Here is a 15,886-nt window from a genome sequence, read left to right on the forward strand (position 1 = left end):
GCAATTCACGTCGTTTTCTCCGAAAAGTATGACGTTTCGCTCTCAAATACACGACGTCAAAAACCAATACCTACCCGCAAGGGCAGATAGTTCTGTAATATGCAAATACAGAATATATGTATATAGTATACTATAACATTGAAAGCATTTCATTGTGGCTGACAGAAAATAAAAAAAATGTGGCAGCATAACAGAAACAATACATTGATTGCAAAAAAAGATATCATGTCATAAGTCAAAGAACGGCAAGACACAATGGTAATCTTCGTTGGATATTTGCAAGACGTTTGGAGTTTGAATTCTTATAAATATGGATTTTTTAGCTATCTGATAATTCGTGTTGTCAGAGACGTTTTGAAACACGTTTTGACTTTTTAATATTTTACTCGCTAAGGCTCGCAAAAATAAAAACAAATTCTGTTTCATAAGTCATTATATCAAATCACCACACATTAAACATTATCTATTTTTATATATGTCGGTTAGCGCAGAATAATGTAGCGATGCTCTGAAAAAAACACCGTTGGACATTAAGTGATGTTCGGACATATTCAGGAATGTCATTTCACACATTCACCAACACAACCTAGCGATACGGTATATGAGAGGTTATGTTTTAGCGTGGTCAGGCACACAACACGTACAGCCGTTGTCTAGCCGCGGGCCATTCCAGGGTCCGCAGGCAATAGTGGCAATAGTGATCGATTCTTCGCAAAAGACATGTCACTTGACGATAAGGAAAATTGATGACAGTGGTTAACTGACTGAATTATACATGTCAATCTCTTTGGCCTCGAATCGATCCAGGTGCCATATAAACAATTCATGACAACGATTATGCTTTACTTTGTTTATTTGCACACATATTCCGCAACACCACTCCCTATTTAAGCTTAATAGAGTAAATCAGGATTTCCTGGCAACAAATCCTGTAGATATTATGCTGACACTACAACTTTGGCACTTCAACAAATCTATATTAGAACAAAAAAGTCATTTTAAAGACATTACCTCTAAACAGTAAAAATCCTTAATTTTTATTTATGTTGGCTAATAGCTGGAATTAAGTGGATGTGGTCGAATGGAAGACTATACGTCTATAATATGATATTCCATTTTTACCCAGAATTTTAACCTGAACTGTTAACTATGCTTGAGTTTTAATATACAGAAAGACAACTAAAATTACAATAATGTGAAGAGATCGTTCATGAAATCGTAGGTATGTGTAGTGTCTCACGTGGTTTTCTACACGTGAATATTTCCAGTTTTTTAATGCCGAAGAAGAAGTATGACTTTCGGCCGTTTTACGGCCACTTAATGATAAGCAAACTATTTAGCATGAAGATAACTCAGGATTAGCTGCATATTCTATGCTATTCAGAATATCCGATTTTTTCTGGACTAATGGTAATTTCATGATTCAAAAGTCAAAAGATAAAAATTCCGGTTTCCATTGTTTAAACCCTAATTAATTAAAAAACAACAACATTAAAACAGTGACCTAGTTAAGTTATTGTTTTATTTCAGTATTAAAACTTTAATATCTTTCGGTGAAAACTAGGTTTTTTTCAACGACTTGAGAGCTTGAAATTAATGTTTATTACTGCATGTCGATCATGACATGACCTGCTTAAGACGATTACATCCTAGGGTCACATTGGCGAGGCCATGTGCATAAATTAGGTCATATTCAGTGAATGTTATCTTCCCATGTTTAGAGAATGTTTTTATATTGTCATGGCTTGTTTAAATAGCTTATTTCAAGCAACGCCTTCACTGAAGGTATGGAGTTAGAAGTTTCTGCTGCCTCTAAAATATGCATAACTAAACGATGAAATCCAGACAGGTCAGTTATATTTATATTTATCACAAAGTAATTAATCTTTAAGACGGAACTATATCCATATCTGTATATGTTCAGTGTGACATTCGCCTCCCCATTTCATACCTTAAACCATAGTGCCGATACTTCATAATGATTTAAATGGCTATGTAAGGTACAGTTTCCATCTTAAAGCCTTTGATTGAGCGTCATGACGTATATGTAAGGTATGTATTGTTTTAATTTCATACAATTAAACTGCACATTTATACAATGGCCATATCTTGATATTTTAGATATCACCTGTAAAACGGCTTTGATTAATCATTCATAGTTCACGCAATCATTCGCCTTTGTATTTTTTTTCAATTTCGATTTTTATCGAGCTTCCCTTTTAAGACTTACACATTTAGCTAATTGTAGACCTCCGTATGCACAGAGAGACTTGATTCTGTTCAATTGGTATGTACGATAAGTTCGGAAATATTTAATTAGGGTAATTGTGATTGTTTCAGAACTTGATGTTTAGTTTGCGTTTTCGAATTTGTGATGATACAATTTCGCGACCGCACAGATTTTACACCAGAACCTGAGAGTAATAAGTTAGTTATCTATACAACATTATAATGCCATCCATATACTTTGGTATTGATTACATAACTGATCTCCCATGCAAATGATATGCGCAGTGGTTAGACATTAAACATGTGACCGGCAGATGAATTTACTCTGAAATAATTAAAAGGAGGTCACATAAATAGGTGCAGGTTGCCCATTCATTAGTAGGGTAAAACTGCTTCCTCTGATCGTGAACCGTAAGTCATTAGCAGCGCATGCATTATTCCATTTGTTGCACGGTTTCTGAGAAAGTGACATACCTCAAACAAAGTGCTATATTTAAGTTAATTATCGTTAGCATTAATTACTTATATAACATTCCTTCAGGTGATGTAATGTTTTATGCAAATTACAATACCTGAGTTGATACATATGCGTGGATATTTAATTGCATCCCTTGGCATGACTAAAATAAAGTTTTTCCTTGATCACCATGCAACATAAATACATTTTGGTTGTAAAAAATATTATTTCAATATTTGTGGTTAATTAACAAAATTATTACATACGTTATACAATAATGGTGTCATTTATATCCTAAAATAAACCAGTGTATATAAGAACCAAACATGTTTTCATTTGAAACATACCACTTACTATACACCTTGTCTTAACACATACATACATCAATAATGTTATATAGTCCTCGTCCAAACACATACATACGGCAATAATGTCATATACTCCTCGTCTAAACACACACATACAGCAATTATGTTATATACTCGTCGTCCAAACACATACATACATCAATAATATTATATACTCCTCGTCCAACCATATACATACAGCAACAATGTCATATACTCCTTGTCCAAACACATACATACAGCAATAATATTACATACTGCTTGTCTAAACACAAACATACAGCAATACTATTATATATATATTAAATATGACCTGTAATAACATGGTTGCATTATAAGCATAACAAGTACAGTAAATCACTTTATTTTTGCGTATAAACGTACTATATGTTTCATCTTCCTTAAATCCAACACATTCTATGAATTACTTCATGAGTATGAGTTGTTATAGTATACATGTATTTGCTTGTTGTAATTACGTTTTATTTGCCGAATATGAAAATTTGCGTTTATACTTTTTCGCAAAACTACGTGAAAAATTATATCTCACAAATATTTTGTTATTTACAGCACCTTATCTCAAGACCATTTCGTGGACGCGCTGCAAAATACGATAGAATAATATATGAATATAAACGCACTTCTGAAATTATAAATACTCCACAGATGTACTTTGTTATGAGAAGAAAAGTCCGATTGAAATCAATTGTCCTGCGTTATAAGAAAATAGTGCAAGTTCCGGGTTTACACGGTTCGTTGAACACACGTGCATGACTTATGCTGTTATTTTCCAGCAACTTTTATAAGCGTGGGTGAAGTTTATATAACAGTCTGAATTCTTCAAATCTGCACTCCCTACCTATTCATCTAACGCGCCAATGATTTAACTAGAATTTTACTAAAAATAAAAATATTTAACACTCATGTATCATCATCTGTCATTAAGAAAGAAAGTGTTGTATATTCGTGGGATACGACTCGAACAAATTTAGAAAACTGAATAAAATCTTAGGCGCCAGTAAGTCCGTGGGATTCATATGCTAACAATGTAAATAATTGAGTTTTTTTATTTATTTTTTAACAAAAACAAAAAAAAAACGTTTAAATATACTTCTGCCACAAAACACAACGATTGCATTTTATTAGCGAAATGATTGAAAATAAAAAAAAACTATGTTAGTCTAAAAATAATGAAATGAGACAAACAATGCAACTTGGGTTTACTTTTAGAATTCTAATACTAGTAAGAAATGTTTGTAGAAGTTCAAAGTTCAGGAAATGTAGGAAAACTTGCAGATAAAATCGTAGAAACATCGCTTTGCAGATTTCGAACTCTTAATCTAGATAATTATTTGAATCTATCAACGTGCCATTCTTCCAAAATAAAAAGAAATATAAAAAAACAAGATTTTTGTTTGCCTTTTCCTCCACCGGATGATATGGTCCTTGTAGCAAAGAAGTGTCAATTTTACTCGCCATTATAGGCTATGGTACTTTTACAGATTATATTTAGCATCAGTGATAAGCAGGGAGAGTTGTGTGTTACTTCCTCATGATATTTTGATAGTGGACATGGTGTTCATTAAAAACAACTTGCTTAAAGAGAATATATCCATTAGTTAAATAAGTTAATTAGCATTTAGATTTGGTAAAATTCATGATGGCAATAGTCTCCTTTGAGGGGTCAACGTTTCAATAAAACTTGATAGTATGATGTAAGATCATCATATGGGTCGGATACACTCAATATTAAGGAAATAGTGGTGAATAGGTAAATCTGTTTAACATCCCATCTTCAGTCATGGTCATTTAAGGACGTGCCAGGTTTCTCCACAGTCCTCGGAGAAACAGCGTAGATCTGCCTATGAACGGCTCCATATGGGATTCAAACTCGCGACCCACAGGTTTGTAGGGATGGGGTTGGAGTTAAGTGGATTCTGTATTAAAGATGTCGGCACATCTTAACCACCCGGCCTCAGGAGTCCCCTGATAACCTCCACCATACCTCCCAATAAACTTGGCGTAAATGGTATATTTGTTTGTTCATACTCACTTTATATGTGTGCTTTTAGAATTATTGAATGCAAAGTAACATCATTTGTCGGGGTACATTTCTAAAACCAATACGCACTGCGGTGAAAGGTTATATTCGATGGAAATACTATCTGTCTGATATACCTTCCGTTGTCGTCTATGGGCTAAGATGTTCCTGATATATCCCACTTTGCATAAAACGGTAAATTGCTTCCTACTGCATCAAATTGGTATGTATTTGTCGACTGACATTTCATCCTTGCTCACTTTGCTTGATATGTTTGACTACGAATAAAAAAAGATTCTAATGTTACTTAATTTAACAAATTCTCATTTTATGCTCAAGGATATTCCCAGACAATTTTCACTTCAAGATAAGCAGGTAAACTCTCTATAATACCTGTAGTAGAATCTAGTTTGCGCTCATTTATTTTTGCGCAATGTAATTATCACGAATTACGCGATAAAAAGTCGGACGCGATACTAGTCTACAGTATCTATCTATCACACCGTCTGGCAAAATATACATCAATGTCAATATTTAATCTGACTTTCCTCTTCAAACTGCCAAAATGCGAATCATCATCCGTGAAAAGGAAAATGATAAAAAATTAAGATGAATACGTTATTGTTTGGTGTATAATGGTGTTAAGGGTCCGTTTACGAATATGTAATACCTTCTATAAGATCACGCCAATTAAACCATGTCAACATGTTCATCTTCATGTAATACAAATTAAAGTATATACATTTTAATATCCGCTCGACATTTGTCAGGTATTTTTTCTTTGTCGCTCAACTGTCTGTTTGATTTATTGGTTAATAATTAACAAGTGTCATATTCCTTCATTAAGTCTGAAATACCGTTTCATCTCACCTTGATCTTTTAAATATATTAAATTTATTAAACAGTTTATCAATTGAGTGACCCAAATAAAGAACATAGGATCTTAAATGAGTGTTTATGTTATGCAAGATACTACAAAATGAATCAAAGGATCCCTTAATTTTCAACGTCTTTAAGACAAAATGTAAGATACTTTCGATTACATAACTACGACAACACACATTTTCGAAGAATCTCAACATCAAATGTGTTGCAAGAAGCAAGCGATGAATACAATTTTTCAACGACGTCATCAAATTCTGATGTTACGTCAATGTTTGTTGACGCCAATTAATGACGTCAGACTGACTTTCGAGTCACTTTAATTACACTGAGTCTAGTGCCATATGCAAACACATGACAATGGCGAAGTCAATAGATACAACACAGATACAGTGTTTATTAACTTCTTTTATTATTTTGTTGTCTAAAAATAGAAACTCGTATTAAAATTTTAACTTTAGTAAACCCTGTCACTTGCACAATCTGGCAGTAAACAAATTATTTTGATAAGCTACGAATATGTCAGTGTGTTTAGCCTTCCTATCACAGAGATCTAATTCCACGGCACATGCATAATTAAAATTAAAAAAAAAAATACATATATAACATTATTATCTGTTTCGCTCTTTCATCAAACCTACATCACATTAACTTACCGACATGTGTCATTAATTGAGAATTATTGGTTAATGTGTTACTTTGAACTATTTTTTGCAATGATATACATGCATATACCTGCACTGATTAGCTTCTATTTTGATAACACCATGTCTACACCTGAATTAAGACAATGATCACCATGGAGTGTGCCGATATCCCTCTTATCAATGTGTATTTGAAAATCCCCTAGAAAATAATTATTACTTAATATAACACTTTTCAATTCAGCTAATTAATTGAAATGTGATTGATACAATATACACAATGATTAGCTCTTATTTCAATTCATAGTTATATTATAACTATGACAGAAATAAGACAATGATTATCAGGCAGTGTGTAGGATATCCTCTAGAAAATGCATCAGGATTCAATTTTGGAAAATAATTACAGAGTTACTTATTTGTTTGTAATAGGAATAAAACCATAGTTCATGTGGCGCCTTTATGCGTATTAGAAACGCATTGATATAAACCATAGTTTATGTGACGCATGTATGCTTAGTAGAAACGTTTTCATATTAGGTAATACTTTTTTTATATGTGTCCTCGTTAACCCCTATTGTTGAGCCTTTCCTTGAACGCAATACATTGCCGTGTAACCAAGAAAACCAATGATGGGGTTGTTTTCTCAGCAGGTAATCGGTGATCATTACATCGTTGTCTGTGGCCATTAAGTAAATTTCTTTCCCACAACATACTAACCTCAAACTCTTTGTGGACATTTTCACTGACCACATTATATGCGGTCATCCAAGCGAGCCGTGTATGTGGTCAAACTCTTATGCGCAACCTTACTAAGGAGAAAATAAAAATTATAATTCCTTATCAATCAGTGTTTACGTGTAAATGTCCACCGATGGTCAATTAGAAAATAATATATGTCACATGAATCCACGCGAGAGTATGTACTATTGTGTCCAAGAAAATGAAACAATAGAAAAAAAAACCCGATTGAACTTCACGCTTACATTGTAGAAGCGATACCTTTATTGTTGTTTACATGTAATAGTCATTTGCCCACACCTACACTATCGTAAAATATTTCATAGTTTACACGGATATATTGTGGATATTATATCACGTTTTATGTATCAATCATACGCCTTCACTTAGTCAATGCAGCCAAAACGACAATTCATTGTTACATCATCATAGTTCCCACGAATGTGTAGAACAGCGCTTCGTCAAAATGACAAAGCAGTCCGAAAACGCCTTCTACAGGAAGTCTAAAAAAGGATGTAGTACATCAATTTTACCTCGGTGTAGGCTTTTTTACAAACTGTATGCTATGAAATTATTCGTGTGTATATCTTTCGCGGTTGATGTTTTGCTTTAATTCCAGGAAGAAATACTGTAAACATGGAACTTTCCGCGAGTGGTTAGTTTCGCGGTTTCCTTCAGTAAGCTACTCGCGCGTAGGAGTTAAAATATCAATTAAATCTGAAGGTGTGATTACCCCGCCTCCATCATTATATTTTATTAAATACTACTCTTTGGAGAAATTTTCGCGATCTTCACATTTTCCTCCCGTGTAAATTTACACGTTTAAAGTCTCCTTGGCAACCGACGGATAGCAAAACTATTATATGAAACAAACTTCATCTACGTTATATCTGTTTTTATATAGCTGCTATGATAACAACAAAAGTTGATGATTGTAAAGAAGTTGGGATTGTCTCCGTCGTTAAAGGCAACAATAAAAAAAGAACATAAGCCAAATCTAAGATCAATATCTATTATCCGATCTGAAGAAGGTCATAATTAGTAATCATAATTATATATTATAAGTATATTATGTATCGGTCTACGAACGCGATATACACTAAATTCTTCAAAGTCTCATAGTTATATTTATTTTATAGTACGGAGGATAGACAAGTGTTTGCATGGTGTGTACAGGTCTATTTTGAATACAAAGAAGCGGAGTAAAGCTGATTTCGGATAGGAATTACCTGTAATGTTTTTTTTTTTTTTTTTTTTTTTGGAAACCTGTACATGACCTGTTTACCTATTGTTCGCTTAGACGCTCCAAGAGGTGTTCTTCGACATTCAGATGCCCTGTACATACTGACGCAACAAAGGGATTTCCAGAACATTCCTGAGGAAAGCACCCCGGTTATCCCGACCAACGATTCGTTTTGCTGTGAAAACCGTTACAATGCTTGAACACATCTTTTATTTTGATGTCAAATGCATATTTAATTGGATCTAATACAAACTCTTTATTGTTATTTGGAAATCCGTCAACGTATAACGCAAAATCTTATCGAGGCGTGAACTAGACGCAGTCTGGACCTGCACTGCTTTTGTATTCAGACGTCATTGCGATTACGCTAATTTGAACCCAACTCACCACCCATTGACTATATAAGGGCATATGTAAATATGATGCCATGATTGCATTTATTATTTCTAGAACACAACGTTACAACTCAATCTATGTAAATATTGCTTATAGTTGAAAATATAAGTTGTTGCTTTAAAGAACAGTGTATTTTCTCCGTCCATGAAAACAATAAAAATAATAATGTAAGCCAAATTTTAGAGGCCAATATCCATTATATAATCTCAAATCGGTCATGATTAGCGATCATAGGTACATATATACATAAAACTGCGTAACCGTCTCACTTTGAATAAACATGAAAGATATCCTATTTGATATTTAGTTTCTTTATGTTTGCAAGGTAGTGTAGCAGACCGAAATATGCGTATCTAAAAATCTACCTCGAAATCTGTGTCAAGAAAAGGCAACTGCTCATTGTCGTGATTGCATGTAAAACAAGTGCTATGATATGAATGTCTAAATAAAATTGAATTGATACATTATGAATGTATGTATTGTTCTTTTAATATTTTATTGTTTCCTCAATAAATCAAGCAAGTTTTATACAGCTGGAATGAAGCGGACTGTTCTGTTAGCTTTAATTTAAATGCTTTATATACAGGGTAAAATGATTGAGTTGGTATAATTGGTCCATCAGACTATTGTATGATCGTCTGTAAAATATACTGGAGTAGCATTATTGTCAAATAATAGATTTGTTAACGCGACTTTATATTGCATAATGTCTGATAGAAAGCTAGGTGATTTAAACAACAATATATAACAAACCCACATATCTGTGATTGATGTTATTTTGCGGTTTCAGATATGGTATCCTGAAGCAAAAAACAAAACAGTTCTAATACTCAATTACACATTTGATTATATGTTATGTTTTTCAGCGGTCATTTCCAACTAAACAATTACGCATGTAGGACGTTCAATACAAAAACGTTTTTTTTTTAGTTTTTGGGGTTGAGATTTACATTTCTACCAAAATACACATTAACTAAGTAACTACAAATATATAATTGGTTGTTTAAAGTCTCTCGAACTCATGGGATATTATTAATGTAATATATGTCTAAATCACTGTGATATAAACATAAAAAGAACTTGACATCTTGTCCGTTTATTGGATTATAAGTCTACGTGTAATTAATCATCCTCTAAACCATATGAATGGGCGTTAATCTGAACACGAATAGGAAGTGACAGTAGTTGGGATATGATTGACAAATCAGTATACCATTTATTGACATTTGCTTTTGTCATTTTGATACATCATTATAAATGCGTGAGCGCAAATTTAATTTTATATATCTAGCTATAAAACAAAAATAATAATTGTTACCAGAGTGTTAACTGTGAAAAACTAACATTAACATGCCCATTTTTGTTTGTTTCACAGTTATTTGGGTCACGGAGCTGTCTGATTAAGACGTCAAAACATACTACCGAAAGTCCTCCATCTCTGAGTTGTGAGTTTGAATCTCTTTGGAGTCATTTACCAGGTAGTGACCGCTTGTCGGTGAAATTTAACTACTCAAAACAAATAATCTACATTTTGATGAATAAAATCAGATCATCTTTGGATAACACATTGTGACGTCAATATTTTGTGCTCGAGACTCTGGTCATTTCCTCTCAAAGGTATCAAGTAATGTTCGCGAGCAAATGGCGTCAGTATATAAATAACAAACTACAAGGACAGATAACTCTGTTATATAAAGAAAAATCCTAGTGCTGATGTACCTTTGAATTTTCAATCAACATATCATTTAAATCCACATGGTCGATATGGTCAATGTCAATGTTTGATAATAAAACCATATCATAGCATTACATAAATCACAAGCACTGAGCAATACCTGCACGATATATTTATTATTCTAATGGTAATTCGAATTTGTTTTCATCTAAACATGTCGGTATTATGATATATGGCTTCAGATAATTCATGTTCATAACAAGCGGATAACATTAACCTTTCATTAGCATCAGTATACGAATAGCTAATGGTGATATATACAACATATAGCCCCGCCTGTGTTGATAGAAAGTTAGCTATCAGTTATACATGGCCTTTTATATAGGTTAACCAATTAATGTGATTCATTAATGTGTGTGTTGAATGTAGCGAGAAAAAATGTCTTCTCCGGCTGAGTTATTACGTGTATGTTAAGTTGGAGCATATCCTAGTCTCACTGTTACCCGGCGAAGGTTCATACATTCCTATAACTAGAGGATATTCCTTGTATTGTGATTTATACCAGTAATAATTAATCTCGTGAGGTAAAACGTTCGATATTTTAACTCGTGCGACGTCATTTTCGCACACACACTGATGACGTAATAATCAAAATGACATTTTCACTGTCAATGCTGCATACCGATTTGTCAAAACCGAGTGAAAATATTGTTATTGATATTTCCCCTGGGGTGAATCATATCGCTTTAATATTCGCCGTATTACCTGATATTTAACTGCCAAAAATGTAGTAAAGTAGATATGAATGTCTGCCTTTAGCTTGATATATAAAATAATTGACGTAAAACAAAATTATCGATACCTGTTTGCAGAATTTAATAAATCATTCGTAATTGGTAGGGAGTCATATTAGACTGTGTGTGTCCAGCTATTATTTAAACTTTGATATATAGTAACATGCTGGATTGAAACCGCCAAATACTTTCAAAATAATTCAATTGGTGTTCAAGTTAATGTTAAAACCTCAGCGGAACTATCCACAGTCCAACCTTCATATAAAAATACTATAGATGTCGCTCTAACACTACGGTTTGTGATTTTGGAATTTTTCATTTTCATTTTCAACGAATACTCCCTTGCCAAATATGTATTTGTTATTCATAAACAATTTGAGTTATCATATTCTAGATATAGGTTCTTTTAAATCAAAACGAAAGTTGATTTTACATCCAACCTTTTCATGGCATATAGGTTTTCTAACTGTATTCAATCTATCCACGACGACTTTATTTCGCTTTTCCATCTCCAATAAATTTTCTCAAAAGAATTAATTCAGTGAAATATGCTCATACTTTTTTGTTCTCTATATATTTCGAGACGAATGATTTTCGCGATTTATGTAATGGATTTTGTAGCATGTCTTACTGTGAAATCTTTTTTTTTTCTTCTTCTTCTTCTTCTTCTTTTGCATATCATCTGCACCTCCACAGTCAAGCAAAAAGCGCTGGTATCTTTAATTGAAAAACAAATCCAACTACTGTATTAAAACTATCTTATAAAAGAGTTAGTCTACATTTTTGTGAGCATCACGTAATCTGCTGTTAGCTGGGTTTTTTCCACGAAACGTTTATTTTTTACGTTGAATAATGATGGAGCATGTTCAGAATCCGTGTCAATTACCATGTCTGTGAAATCACAGTTGATGTTGATACATGGTGTCAGATATCTTACAAATACGTGTTAGACCATGTCTATGTGTTCATTTCAAATTGATCATTTGTAAATAGGTTATGACGCCAGAGGTATCGAGATTAATGCCTGGTACGTGATAGGAAAAATAATCACATAGACTTCGTCAATTTATCCGTAAATCTGTATAAAGTGGCATGTGGATATGGTAGATATTATGTTGTAGGCAAAAAAATTACATATCATTCGGGCTTCATCGTCTTCGTCGTCGGCAAAGACGATTTGTGGGGAGACTGAGGATGCAACATGGTTAAAATTAAGCTTACCTTCGTCGATCATTTTTTTTTCTATTTTGTTGTTGTTGCTTTTTTTGTTTTGTATTTTTGTTGTTTGTTTCCTATTTTTTTTATTGTTTTTTTTTTCATTAGACCAACGTTGTTTCATCTACAATTTTATATGCCAAACGACCGTTTCACATCGCTTTGATTTGTTTTGACATTTACCATTAAAAGGTCTTTCCAGTAGAACAATTCAATTGAATTAAACAGTTGTACGCACCGATAATGCACACGAACACAAAGTTGCACTTTTGAAAAACAGATCTTGTTTGATACGTCCAGTTTTCTCGCGAAACAAGAATGTTCGAAAAAGAACGTTCACAGAGTGCAAATTTTTGAATGACACAATACGCATTAAGATGTATTGTTTTTGGGGTTCATTAGTTTTCTATACTTAACGGTTCCCAGTTCCTACTAATTACATGTTAGCGGGTTCAGTTCATCGTTAATGCAATGTGTAAAGCCATAGTTGTGTTTGTTCTGTTAAGTGTCTTACTGGTTTTCTGAAAATTTACCAGTAAGCAAACAAAAAAAATGATCACTCATATGCGTAGTTATGTAGATTTTTCTCCAAGAGTAAATTATTCATTGTGATTGATTATTTTGTTTAAGTTAATTTCCCTGTTGTATATATTTTGCTAAATATAGCTCATTTCTTCGAAAACATGTTTGTGTTTGAATTTCCCTCATGCGACCTAAATTCTACCAGCTGGATGATGCTACGGAGGCCGTCAGACGTCACAACAAAAATACATTTATTGTGTGCCCTCATAATAGGCCTCACATTGTGAGGTCACACAATATAAATGTGGGGAAAAACAATCTTATTGTGAGGGAACACAATGAATGCAGTTTTAGTTGTGGCGACCAATGGCTTCCATAGAATGCCAAACAAAAAAGAAAACAAAATTATGGCCACAATGATTGCTTCGTTAACAACAATCCCTACATTATTGAAATGAAATTTCCACTTTGTACAAAACGTTCCGTAATCGTGACAACAAAATATTTGGACAATGTTTTTGATTTATGATATGACCTCAGGTAAAAAAATACTTAATCATTTTTTTCGTCTGAAAAATTAATCTTCCATGCCGGCGAAATATTACGAATCGTGATAATCAATCAAATTCATATCGTTTCAATGTTTCATATGAAATGTTCTTTTTTTTTAAATCACTTGCGGTCAAAAATTTGAATTTATTGTCCGCAATTATCAAATATGATCTTACAATGGTGAATCCAGATCTCACAATCAAACTAAATGGTTTAGATTGTAATTGAAATTCATATGAAAAGTTCATTAAAGATCTAATTTAAAAATATAAGATAATTGCAAAGAAACAATTTATGAAGGAAAAAAACTATCTTAGGCATTATGAAGAAAAGTAATTTTCTTAAATCATAACTTAATTTTCAGTAATTATCAAATCTGATTTTATAATCATACTGAATCCATAGCTTGCAAACTAGCAAAAAAGTTTAGATTGTATTTCTGAATGAGATAAAATGTCCATTGACGATCTCAAAAAAGATATATAACTAGAAAGTTAAACCATATGAAAATAAACATTCTAGACCTTGTCATACATAATTCATGTAATCTTCGTCATCGATGAAAATCAACATTTAATCCCGACAACAAATTAACAAGGTCACGGAAATAACAAACAAAAAAACTATGGTATAATTCATCTTATTACAATAGTAAATTATATAATTGTCATTGAAGCAATGTGTTAGTACTCAAAACCGACAAGTAAATCAGATAGCAGTAAATCATGATTGATCTTTCGTCCCATGCTATGACATTAAAACCCTCATTTAATAGTTATATAAATACCAGTCATGTCAGTCAATTATTTGGGCGTTTGACATTCTCACCTAATTGTAAACCTAATCTTTTAAGTGCGCGGTGTCATTTTAAAACGCATAATGACTATGCATTACTCAATACGTCGAAACCAACAGTTGCAAAAAAGCTACAAAAGAGACGTAAAAATCAAAAGGTTTGCCACTGATTTAAACTACTTTAATATCTTCAACAATTTTACAAACGGCTTCATCGTAAAATAGGTGGTTTTTGTGACCGTCTATGACTCGGAATTTCCCTTAAGGACCATTGCTATTCGTGGCTGAGTTAACATTTGGAGTTTGTTTATTCAAACGTCAAATAGGACGTGTCTGCCGAAGCAAATATGTACATGTCGACGTACCCAAATGCACCACCACTAACCAATCGTCAATGCTTAGCAAATGAGTCGCAGATGTTTCATAATATCGGAAAACCGAGAACATACACAGTTCTAACGAAGTATTATGGTTTTTTTTTTACTTTTGCATTCTGTTAATAGCAAGGGTCATTTAAGGACGTGTCATGTACCCGGAAATACGAGGAGAAAAACCACCGACCAGCAGTCAGCATCCGGCAACAGCCCCACATGGGATTTGAACTCGCGACCCACAGGTGGATATCCGATGGTAATATATCGGGACATCTTAAACACTTGGCCCCCACAACCAACTAGCCAATCTTATGATGGTATAGGTTTAATTCTCAAAACACATGTTTAGAGAGACCAATACTTTAGATCTGAACAACCCAGTTCATACGTTAACTCCAAGGCCAGATAAAGTATAACATAAATTATTAAGATACATTTACGGAAAAAAATTTGATTGATAGATTTTTAAGTTTACTATTTTCGCTCATATGTTGCTGGAAATCCCTTATTATAAACATATCGGAATATTTTATTAAGATATAAATGTTCTGAACACACATATTTAACATTACACGTATCATCAAAATATGATTGTTGTAATCTATTTTAATAACGTCATTAAAGTAATGGTTATGAATGCGCGGATTCATCACTTAATAGCGCCAATGTATGAATGTTTATGATATACTCGCCATCATTAGAAAAATAAATGGGTCACAAAAAGATTAAATGTGACAGTGCAGTATGCTTCGTGACAGATTATCAGATTATTTTTACATTTCATGTCACGTCTACTATGTAAACTAACCAAGGCAAAGTGAAGTATGTGACGGTATCACTGACACCCAAAACGTGACCATTATGACGTCACTAATGTTGAGGTGGTGACGTCAACTGATCACCGTCAAAATGGCTGTTCCATATTGTGGATTAAATCGTCGTTGATTAACAGTTTTCCTAGTTTAGCTTAAAGAGTGTA

The sequence above is a fragment of the Argopecten irradians genome, chromosome 13 (genome assembly GCF_041381155.1).
Source record: "Argopecten irradians isolate NY chromosome 13, Ai_NY, whole genome shotgun sequence".
NCBI classification, from domain to species: Eukaryota; Metazoa; Mollusca; class Bivalvia; order Pectinida; family Pectinidae; genus Argopecten; species Argopecten irradians.